This window comes from Pinus tabuliformis, chromosome Q (assembly GCF_031772625.1).
Source record: "Pinus tabuliformis cultivar Carrire ecotype Pingquan chromosome Q, CPIR1, whole genome shotgun sequence".
NCBI classification, from domain to species: Eukaryota; Viridiplantae; Streptophyta; class Pinopsida; order Pinales; family Pinaceae; genus Pinus; species Pinus tabuliformis.
In genome coordinates this window covers 1,237,359,541-1,237,372,199 of record NC_142296.1, presented here as the reverse complement: position 1 = coordinate 1,237,372,199, position 12,659 = coordinate 1,237,359,541, and the positions used below count along the sequence as shown (strand labels likewise).

General features: G+C 43.7%; 1 protein-coding gene across 1 annotated transcript in view; it reads right to left on the bottom strand.

The window, feature by feature from the left end:
• LOC149224285 (uncharacterized) overlaps positions 1-12,659 on the bottom strand; it is a 657,847-nt gene that overhangs the window by 94,245 nt on the left and 550,943 nt on the right. The window lies entirely within an intron of this gene.

Genomic DNA, 12,659 nt, shown 5'->3' with positions numbered 1-12,659 from the left:
GGGTCCGAAATCATAGGCTAAAGGTTTGCTTTAGGTTAGGGTCTTCTGGATCTCGGTCACTGGTACAGAACAGGGCATTCTGATCCCTGGTCGCTAGCACACAAGCCTATGAGAGAGACTATAGACACTTGGACGCTGGCATAGAGGCTTATGGGAGTGACTCTAGGTTCAGAGGCAAAATGGAAGGCTCCGGTCCCCGGTCGCTCGCACTAGGCAGCCTAGGAGTGAAATTGTCATCTCGGTCGCTAGCACAACTCAGAAAGGGTGCGACTTTGGTTTTTTGGTCGCTTGCAAAGCTTGGCAAGGGAGCGACTTTGGGTCTTTGTAGTTCAGTGCCAGAGTAGCACGCATAGAGACCTCTTGGGAGCGACTCTGCAGTCACAGTCGCTTGCATATTGTATTCATGAGAGCGACCCTAAAGTTTCAGTCGCACACAGATAGTTTGGATGAAAGCGACCCGAGTTCATATCTAGGGTTTGACATCTTGGCTTCAATCGACTTTAGTGATCAAGAAGATTTGGGTTCATCTCTATTGTTATACAGATCTATAGATCTAATTTGTTAGTTTCCACTGCAAACATATGTATTGGGCTCATTGACAGTGAGAACAATATTCGGCAGTGTTTGGCAAGTGACAACAGTATACAACAATTGACATCAGTTTGTGACAACACATTAGAGCCATGAGAATGAGGATTCATATTCCTAGCATGATTAGATCTGTTTCATAGATATCATTATTGTTTTGCTGCATAGATAAAGTGATGGATCATTGTACTCTCTTTTGCTGCATCATTTGATGATGATCTAAGAAGAAGAAGATTTGCAAGGGTTTTCCCCATAGTGGGTTTTTCCTTGGTCTCGGACCAATCCTGGTGTCTCTATGTGTGTGCATGCTTTCTTCTACTGTTCCTTTTATGTTCTGCTGCATTGATGATGATGGTGATGTTGTTTCTTTCTATGTAATTGCATACGTTGATGTATAATGATGTAGATCTTAATAATGTAATGATGATATGTGGTGAACTTAATGTATTTATGGTGAAATGCAACTATCATAGCAAAGAACAATGTCACCTTAAGAAAAATTAACATGGAATTGGAGTTGGGCTAAGGAAAATCCATGGAGATCACCCTGATGATGACACCATTGATGGAAACAAGAAGAGGATGGTGGAGACCTAAAAGAATTATAGGGTTTGAAGAAAACCCTAGGCATTTTGATGATTAGGGTTTGATGGACTATATGAAGTATAGTATGGTCAATGAGAAGATGGTCAAGCACTTGTGGGAGATTTGATGAAACCCTAGATGGGATAATCCCTAGCAGATCTGGTTGGATACTTGAAGACAACATTGATATATGGACCATGGACAATGATGGCTCTTGAAGATTGGTTCAAGAGGGAGAGGATCACCTCTCATTGAAGACAAGTATTTCTTGACTTATGATGCTTCTTACTTGTTAGACTTATGGATCTAATGATTATGTTACTACTTGTACTTCTTGCATATGTATATGGATGTTTCTAACCTCCTTGATGAGATGTGATGTGTAGATCCTTCTTGAGGATCATTTGGAGATGCAGATCTAGAAAGAGACAAAGAGGTACTTAATGAAAAGATGATAAAGTGCTTCAACTGGCCTATGCCAAATGAGTAGGTGCTCAGGTATTTGAATACCTCAAGGTATGCATGATATGTTGTGTTCCAACTATTGGCTTGGTAAGCCCTAAGGTATGATGAGAATGCCTCTTTCTTTAATTACTCATACATGCATATGAAAGTGACTTGGATATATGTCTCCTATAATGAAATTATGCACTTAGTGTTGAACATTTTGACCTTCTTGAATTCTATGAGGCTATCTAATGTTGATACATTGATACACTTGATGTTTTGCTAACATCTATGATCTATTTGTTGGATATCTTGATCCTATAAAGAAGGCTAGCACCTTGGCTCTAGAAAGTGATACTTGGCATGATGGATTTCATATAGAAGGATAGTTCATTGACTCCTATTCATGAGTCTGCTTGTAATGCTTGCGATAAGCATGATGAAAGCACATGGAAAGAGTGATTGAAACTTGTTGTTTTGATAAATCTTTATTGAATGACCTAATATGATCTCATTGTTCATGAAGTGCATGTGAGAGGTATAAGTGTAAGATTGATATTCTAGATCTCTTACTAGCTTGTCTTGCTCACATATGGTTAAATTGGATGTAGTAACTTGATGTAGTGACTTGATAGAAAGCTCTATTATGCTCATAATCTTTGAGATCTATCTGTTGCTTTGGTTCTAAGCATCTAACAGATCTAATGTTGCATGACACTAGTAGAGACAGGTTTCTTACATCAATGAAGATGAATGATGCAGATCCCCAGTCAGAGGGAGAATCTCTTCTCAATATTCTTAACCTTATTACTATTTTCATTATGTGCTGTTGAAGTATGCTTTATGTATATCTGATAGTATTGATCTGTAGCAGAGTCTTAGATCTGAATCCCATACAGAAATTAGGGTTTCTTCTCCGATCACAGTCACAGATCTAGGAGATATCATCCTAGACGCTCGCATGCTAAGGCCTAGACAACATCCAGGTAGCTAAAGTCACTCCCATGTCAACCTGAAGAGAGCGACCAAAGGTTTGAATGTTGTTGACCATCATTTGAAGCTTTCTGAAGCTGTTTGAACTCTGAATCATGATGTTCCTAACATATTCTGCCACTATTAACTGATTTCTGAAGTTATTGAGTTAAATTGTTGATCATATAATGAAGTATTGTGCATGAAATGAGATAGTCACCTGGAAGATATCAAGACCACAAATGTATTGTAGATAATAGCAAGATTTTCTAGCAAGAAAAGGTTTAATGTTTTCCATAACATGAACATGCAGATTGAACTTGTGTTTGCAGGTGACCGGGACATACTTATAGATATGTCACCATGTTTGTGCTACATGAGGTTGGCATGATTTGGCTTACTGATATATATGAACAGTGTTTTGTCATGATGCTTGACAATAACCTTGAATTGATGATTGAGAAATGCTTTGATTATAGATCTCTCTACGATAGAAAATTTGGACTTGACCTGAGGTCTAGTGATCTGATTTGACGATTGTTGATTTGCCATGATATCGATGCTATGTGGGCATGATGACTTATGTGGGTATTTGGAGATTGGCCTCCTTATTCTTAGCACAATGGTTGAAATAATGATAGTTGTGATTCAACATGAAAATGGAACCTGCATGACTCATCCTTGGTGTATGCATTTGCACCTAGTGATAGGATGACTTGTATTATGATTATGAGAATGACTTGATAAAGTTCAGATTGATATTGCATGACTAATTACAACTAGTGGGCATGATGAAGTCATGATTTGATATGAGCTCCACCTATCTCCTAGTTGAAAGTATTAATACTATGATAATGATGACTTTGATAATGGTCATGATTTGGCTTCTAAACTCTGATGAGTTGAATTTGTTGTTGATGGTATGTCATGTCTCTTCATAAACACATTAGTGACAAGGTGTTGCTACACAATTTTGTACATTTTTTACTAAGGAAGAGGACTCCACACTTTCGACTTAGGGACTTAGGGGCCAAATCGGCTTTATTTAGCTGCTAGTGGAATGTGGGGGCCCCCCACATGGGAGTTAGAATTAGCTATTTGCAATGTGGAAAAAGTCAAAGTCGGGATTAAATCGGCAAGGGTCCAAAAGTTGAAAAACTCGTTAAAGTTGGGAGTTTTTTTTAAATTCAACAAAATTAAAAAACACAAATATATTCATTTTTTTTATTCTTTTTAACATCTAAAGTATCCACAACATCAAATAAATACATTTACACATAAACATGTAAAGAAAGCTAATATATAATATGTACGTGAAGTCTAGTGCTACATCACATATCAAAATAATGAATCAACTCCTGAATCTTGAGTCTTGTCTGAGTCTCAACTCTCAAGAGTCAAAATATCAACAAAAAATATAATAAATGTATATCATGAGTAATCTAAAAGTCATAAAGTAATCAGTCACTAAGATCCTCTTCCCCTTTTACGGGAATAGGGAATGGCTTTGCCTTTTCCTCTAGAGGAAGAAGACCTAGCCCCTGGAAATACAAATGGAGTCAGCCGTCCTCTAGAAGCCAATGGAAGAGGTGGCCTCTGTCCTATGTTGTTGCTGCCCATCCTAGAAGGTGTCACCTCCTCCTCATCATCCTCAACCAGCTCTACCTCTTGACCCTGATGTTGCTCCTCCTCCTCTACCTCTGGCTCTCCCTCCCCTACAACTGCTACCTCCTCTAGATCCACACCTAACCAATCCGGGATCGAGTCCATGATCAGCCTCTTAGTCTTGACCCTCTATGCAATGGTGGTATCAATATTGTCCAATGAGATAGCTTCCACATCAGTAGGTGTCTGAAGTTGTCACACTGAATGGGAGAAAAAATAGAAGAAATTATTTTCGGCCTTTTTGGCCTCTTTATCCACGGCCTGGGAGGACAACTGAATTTTTGGGTCGACTCCTGATAAAATCGGGCATATAATGAATAAATCACGATTTTTTGTTTCTGAAAAAGTCTGCAAAAAATCAGAGGATTAAATCGTTTTGTTGAAAAAATCGCAATTTTAGGATTTAATCTCGATTTTTTGCAGACTTTTTCCACACTTATTTGATATGCTTGGAGGGAAGGTTGAATGGGTGGATGGAGGGGCACATGAGTCTAAGGAGGCCCAAGGAGTTATAAGGAGAGATCAACTCTCATTTTGGATCATCTTTGACATTTGCAAAGAACTACTCAACTGTTCACTCTGTTATTTTGCTGAGTCAACTGGTTGTTTAGCCATGAGTCTCTCAAGCGGGAGATTCAACCTCTACTTCAGGAGACCATCCGTGCAAGCCCTAGGGAGGATGTTCTACAAGGGTTTTTAAGAGTGTTGGGGCAATGACATAGCATTAGTAGTGAGCACAGAGCAAGGAGTGTGTATTTCTAGGCAGCCAGGAAAAACGCAGAGGGAGATTGAGACCAGGAGAGATCATATTGCTTGTTGGGGACTTAGGGAGATGAGGTAGCGACACTAGAACAAAAATCTTGTTGGGTTTTACAGCCAGCATTCCAGCAGTTCGAATTGTTGGGCTGAGGAACAGCGTAGAGGCCACTTAGCAAATTTTCGTGGAGCTTGGGAGCATGTGATTTTGGCCAAGATCTCATCTTGGAAGTCAGGGGTTGGATAGCAAGGGTGAACTCAGCACTTTGGAGGAGTTTTCAGGAGGATTTACAGGCAATTTCCAGTAGGCCGAGTTTTGCAGCTACAGCTGAGGTGAGGCTCCAAGGGGGTCGAAAATCAGAGGTCCAAACCAGCTAAAATCCCTTCTGGGTTTTTCTGGGTTTAGGCCAAGGAGTCTAGGGTTAAAAGCATACAATTTTCTGGGCAGTATAAGTGCACTTTCCAGCCATTCGAACTTTAGTAGAGAAGTAGTTTTTTGGGCAGCATAGTGCAGATTGGTGCAGCAGCTGGGCAGCCTTCAACTCAGCCATTTTCCCACCTGGGTTTGGTCCTGCTTGTCCATTGAGACAAGCCCAGGTGCACCATTTCATCATCTATTGTATTTGGCCTTCAGAAAGTTAATAAAATGGCTCAGCAGTTCCATATTTGCAGCTTTTTGTGAATGCTTAAATGTGAATTTCGTTTTTATAAATTGCTGCACAATTTATTTGTTTAATATCACTTGTATTCCTATTTAGGATCATTACAGTGGTATCAGAGCCTAGTTCTTGGCTCAGCTGTGGAGATTGTCTCCTATGAGAGAAGGGGACCAGTAGAACATCACCTACCGAAGACCGAGGTATAGGAGCAGAGAAAGGGAGTTAGAGATTACTCTAGATATGGAGGATAGGGAGAAAGCAGGAGCAGATGAGGAGGAAGTGGAAAAACCCAAGAGCATGGAAGAGATGGATTTCGATAGCCTTCTGAGGACCCTGAGTGACTTGGCCAAGGGTCAAAAAGACATGCTGGAAGAGATCAAGTCGCATAACCGAGAGAGGACCACGCCTAGAGGCTTTCTGCTTGGAGAAACTTCTGGGGCCTCTCAGCCATTCAATCATCCCTCACCAGTAGCGCAGTGACCTTCAGCCAGTGTGCCAACTCATGCTACACTACCTTCCTTCGTGCCAATAGCACAAATCGAGCCTGCAAGGGAGGAAGACCCCCCTCAGATGGGAGATTACTTCAAAGAGTGGCAGTATATGGATGAAGACTTTAAAGAAGCCCTCTCCTTCAGAGATTACTGCAAGCTCAAGCAGAGTGAGAAGAACAAGGGGTATGGAGGACAAGGAACCTAGAACTACGAGCTGCAGAGGACCATAGGGAGGATGTATTTCCCTACTTTCGATGGCACTGCCAAGTGCACGACCAGGGCTTGGGTTGAGAAGATGGACACCTACTTCCAACTCAACCGGATGATAGAGTAGGAAGCCATTAAGATGGCCACACTGCACATGGAGGGGGAAGCCCATGATTGGTGGTTTCATGGCTTAACCACCCTAGGACATGCCCACGTAGTTTCTTATGAGGACCACACCAGGAGGGTGGTGGAGCGATTTGATCAGAGGGATTCAAAGGCTCATTTCAGAGAGTTGACCCAATTGTGCCAAACAGGCAACTGGGAGCAGTACTTCTCAGATTTTCTGCGAGTGTCAATGATGGTCCCAAATCTATCTGAGGCAAGGAGGGTGTATAGCTTCATTGAGGGCTTGCTTGAGCCCCTGTGTAGATTGGTGAAGCCACGCAAACCCTCCACACTGCAGGAAGCAGTCTTGTGTGCCAAAGATCTACAGGGGGCCATCACCAAGACTAGAGTACCATTTCCTACATGGACCCCTTTCCCACAAAAGGGGCATGAGATTAGACCTCCACCTCAGAGGACCACACAGGGGAGGGGACAGTTAGATGAGGAGACACGGAAGGACCTCCTGCGGGGGAAGTTGTGCTTCACATGCAGAGAGCCTTGGGTACCAGGCCATCGGTGAACTACTTGGAGCACACTACATTGAGGTTTTTTGTGACAGTGACCAAGAGGACAAGGTGGAGCAGGATTGCAGTGGGGTAGATGGCGAGAGTCCGATAGACAGAGGGCCACCACCACCACCTCCACAGGGTGGGGCATCCCTTGCCCCAGCAGGGGGAGTTCTTGCTTCCTTATGCGGGATTCCCAAATTTTTGACACTGAGGATCAGAGGCACTGTACAGGGGCAGAGGGTGTTAGTGCTAGTTGACAGTGGGGCTACCCACAATTTCATAGATGCCTAGTTGGTCTAAAGGAGGGGCCTCACCATAGTTGAGTTCGAGGGCTTCTTAGTCCTAGTACCAGGTGACCGTACCATATAGTGCACTAGATATGTGCCTTCCTTGACAGTAGTTATGGGGAACTACTCGATGACGGACCATTTCTTTGTGGTCGATGTGTCAGACACCAACATGGTGATGGGTGTCCAGTGGTTGTATTCCCTTGGGTGAGTCACGACAGATTGGAGGAAGCCAGAGATGGAGTTCATTGGGCTGGATGGCAAACTGGTAGTCTTGAGAGGCATGTAGTCTTATCCACCTCAGACAGTTTCAGCCCACAGGATGGAGGCAGATTTACGACATGGGGACATTGCATGGGCAGTTGAGCTGAGGATCTCAGAGGCTGGAGGACAGGCTCAACCACCACCGGCAGACATACAAGCTTTGCTGGACAGGTACGTAGTAGTGTTTGGGGACATTCCACCAGGGCAACCACCAAACATAGAGTTTGAGCACACTATTGAGTTGGAGCCTGGTGTGCAGGCAGAGATCACCACCCCTTTTAGGCATCCCAAAGCCTATAAGGATGAGATAGAGAAGGCCATCCTAGAGTGGCTAGCATTGGGCCATATCAGGCCAAGTTCCAGTCCTTTCACTTCTTCAGTGGTGCTAGTGAAGAAGAAGGATGGAACCCTTCAGATGTGCATTGACTATCGGGCCCTCAACTGAAAGACACTAAAGAACAGGTACCCCATTCCCCACATAGATGAGCTGATGGATGAGCTTAGAGGAGCCAAGTACTTCTCTAAGATTGATCTACATTTTGGGTACCACCAGATCACGGTGAGGGATCAAGATATCCCTAAGACAACTTTTCAGTGCCACTATGGGCACTTTGAGTTCCTGGTCATGCCATTTGGGCTGACCAATGCTTCGGCCACCTTCCATTCATGCATGAACCGTGTCTTCCAGGGATAGTTGAGGAGGTTCGTGCTAATTTTCTTCAATGACATTCTGATTTACAGTCAGACATGGGAGGAGCACCTCCAACACTTGGAGGAGGTATTGTGCATTCTCGAGGAGCAGCAGTTTTATGCCAAGCTCTCCAAGTGCGAGTTTGGGTTGACAGAGATGCTCTACCTAGGGCATATCATTGGTGCTGATGGGGTGAAGGTCCATGAGGAGAATATTTGGGCCATCCGGGATTGGCCAGTACCCCGAGATGTGACTACGCTAAGGGGCTTCTTGGGCATTTTCACCTACTACAGAAAGTTTGTCAAGGGGTTCTCATAGCTAGCAGCACCCTTGACTAGCTTGACCAAGAAGGGGGCCTTCGCATGGACTGATGGAGCACAGGTTGCCTTCGATCGCCTCAAGGAGGTGATGAGCAGTTGCCTTGTTTAGGCACTTCCCGATTTATTCCAGCCATTCACGGTGGAGTGTGATGCATCTAGGATAGGAGTTGGAGCAGTATTGTCACAGGAGGGGCATCCCATTACTTTCAAGAGTCAAAAGCTCCTACTGCATGAGTTGTCATATTCCATATATTACAAGGAGATGCTGGCCATTATGCATGCATTGGCCATGTTCCATTAGTACTTGGTGGGCAACCGGTTTCGAGTGAAGACTGATCACAACAGTATTTGACATTTCATGGGGTAGTAGGGCCTCAATGACAGGCAACACAGGTGGGTCAGTAAGGTGCAGGCCTATGACTTCGATATAGAGTATGTGCAGGGAAAGCACAATGTGGTGGCCGATTCTCTATCTCGAAGACCAGTTGGGTTATCTCTCATGAGCATCTGCCATGATCGGAAGGCTCAGTTGTTGGTGGAGTACTCCAAAGAAGAGAGGGCATGCGAGGTATTGGAGGGTACCCATGCAGATGAGCGTTAGCGTGTGATGGATGAGGTCATCTATTACAAGGGACGCATTCACTTAGTGCCCAACTCACAGTTGAGGGATAGGGTACTTTAGGTAGCACAAGATTCACCACTATCCAGGCACCAGGGGTTCCGGAAGACTTATATTGTTGTCCGAGAGAGATTCACATCGAAGGGCCTCAAGGGGGACGTGGTGCAACATGTACGGGAGTGTGAGGCTTGTAAGAGGAACAAGGGGGAACTGACCCACCCCACAGGATTGCTATAGCCACTTCCCATTCCTGAGGGAAAATGGGAAAGTATTTCTATGGATTTCATCACAGGGCTCCCCACAGTGCAGGGGAAGGGTTGCATCTATGTAGTGGTCAACATGTTGACCAAATTTGCCCACTTTTTCGCCATCCCCACCACATACACGGTTGCACAGGTTGCATAACTATTCTTCTGGGAGATTTTCAGATTACATGGGCTCCCCAAGAACATAGTGAGTGACAGGGATAACAAATTCATGGGAGGCTTTTGGCATGAACTCTTCAGACTGGTCGGGATGGAGCTCACTCCTAGCACTAGCTATCACCCTTAGACAGATGGCCAAACGGAGAGAGTTAATTAGTGGCTAGAAGGGTACCTGAGGAACTACATGACCGATCAGCAGAGGTCTTGGATTCGGTGGTTGCATCTGGGCAAGTATTGCTACAACACCACACACCACATGTCCATCAGTATGACTCCTTTCCATGCTCTTTATGGATATGATGCATTGTCTTTTGATGATATTGTTTTTGGAGACAGTTGGGCCCCAAAGGCCAAAGACTAGGTCCAAGAGAGCCAAGATATCCTCAAGGCTCTCAAGGATAATTTGGTGACAACCCAAAATCAGAAGAAATTTTACGCAGACTGGCACAGGATAGAGAGACACTTCAAGGAGGGGGACTTGGTGTACCTCCGGCTGTAGTGTTATAGGCAGTCCAAGTTGAAGCAGAACGGGTCCAAGAAGCTACAACCATGCTTCTATGTGCCCTACCAGGTGATTAGATGAGTTGGGGAGGTGGCTTATGAGCTAGAGCTACCTGAGGGGAGTATGATCCACAACGTTTTTCATGTCTCATGCCTTAAGAGGGTGTTGGGACAACAGGTGACAGCAACAGCTGATCTACCCCCACTAGATGATGAGGGCCACTTGGTGTTGGAACCGTAGACCATTTTGGAGAGCAGGGAGAGGAAACTGAGGAGCAGGACCATCAGGGAGTTCTTGTTGCGCTAGAAGAACTTGCCGGATGAGGATGCCACCTGGGAGAGTGAGCACATATTGGAGCACCCAACTTTGAGGTTGCTTGAGGGCAAGCAACATCTGGGAGGGGAGGACTTTCATGTCCCTTCTAGAAGTTTCACCCACAGTTTAGATTAATACCCATTAATTATTTTAATTTCCTAAGTTTAGACTTAGGGTCCCATTAAAAATAATTAATTATTTTAATAAAACTGTTTCTAGGTGGAGTTTCGCAAACGATTGTTGGGTATTGGAGAATGCATGTGTCTAAGCCTCCCTACAAAATTTGAGACTTAGAGCACATCCGATGCTACCAGAAATCAACATTCCCTCTTAGCGAGGAATGTGCTCTAGTAATGCAACCTGCTGAAGCATCACCCTGTTCCATAACATCTCCCTCTCTGCTAGTTGATGTTTGACATCCTGTCCACCAACTATTGTGCAAATGCTGCATCTGTACTACTGCTGACCCTGCCACTTATCAACACTGCATCCATACCACAACTCCCTCTATCACTATAAATGAGAAGTCACATGTTTATGCTACTAAAATAGATTCTCTACCATACCTATTTGCTCTCTGAATTGAATGAACTTAGCTCTTCCTGGAGCCTTTGTGAGTATGTTTGCTACCTGATCTCCTGTGGGGACATACTGCAGTTGTACAACCCCACGCTCAACACAGTCTTTGATGAAGTGACATATGATATCATTGTGTTTTGACCGATCATGAAATACTGGATTGTCAGAGAGTTTGATACAACTCTAATTATCACAGTACACCCTGGTCGCTTACATCCTTTTTTTGAACAAGATCACAAGCAGTTTTCTAAGCCATATAGCTTCGCATGTAGTTGTGTTGGCTACCATATATTCTGCTTCTGCTGAGCTCAGAGCTACCGAATTCTGCTTCCTGTTGCACTAGGATATCATCCTTGATCCAACAATGAAGCAGTACCTCGAGGTACTTTTTTGGTCTACTGAACTGCCTGCCCAATCTACATCTGTGAACCCATTCAATCTGATGTTCTCCCCTCGAGATTATTTCAACCCATACTTGACTATTCCATGCACATATCTAAGAATGTGTCTAGCTGCTACCCAATGCACCCTTTTTGGTTCTACCATGAACTGACTAAGAGTGTTGACAGCAAAGCAAATGTCTGGCCTAGTGTTGGCTAGATACATAAGCAACCCAATGAGCTATCTGTACAAGGTGGGGTCCACTTCCTTGTCTCCTGATGCATCTATTTTCTTCCAATTGGAGATATTGGGAGTAGCCATGGATTGACAATCTTGCATTATGAATCTCTTCAGAATCTCTATAGCATATCTCCCTTGCCCAAGGAAGATCTCCCCATTCTTTTGCCAAACTTCCAATCCCAGAAAATAATGCATCAACCCCATATCCTTCATGATGAATTCAACTTCAAGATTCTTCTTACAATCATGTATGAGCCTGGATGATCCTGTTAAAAACAAATCATCCACATATAATACCATAATAAATGGCTCATTCTCTACCATCAAATAGTAGAGATTGGGATCAACATCACTTTTGACAAATCCCAACTATTGCAAGTAACTATCAATCCGACCATACCATGCTCTGGATGCCTTCTTGAGCCCATACGAGCTTTCTTTAATCTGCAAACATGAGTTTTCTTCACATGAGTTTCAAAGCCTTTGGGTTGTTCTACATACACCTCCTCTTCTATCACCCCGTTCAAGAATGTTGTCTTAACATCCATCTGGTGAATCTTCCATCCCATTTGAGCTGCTAGGGATATAACAAATTTGATAGAGGTGTAATGGGAAACTGGAGCGAAGGTCTGTTCATAGTCAATTCCTTCTTTCTGAGCCAACCCTTTGCCATGAACCTAACCTTGTACTTCTCTATACTGCCATCTGCAGCGTACTTGATCTTGTAGATCCATCTTGATCCTACAACTGATCTCTCTTCTAGTCTAGGTACTACTTCCCAAACATCATTCATCATGATAAAGGTGTACTCTTCTACCATGGCATACACCCATACTTGGTGTTGAACAACTTCCTGAAAGCTAGAGGGTTCTTCAACCTGAGCTACCAATGCATGTTCTGTCAGGTTGTCTACGCTACCTTTTCTCGGTCTAGGAGCTCCAAAAAACTCCTCTGTGTCCCTCAGTGTTTGCTGTACTTCTCTACTAGTTCTA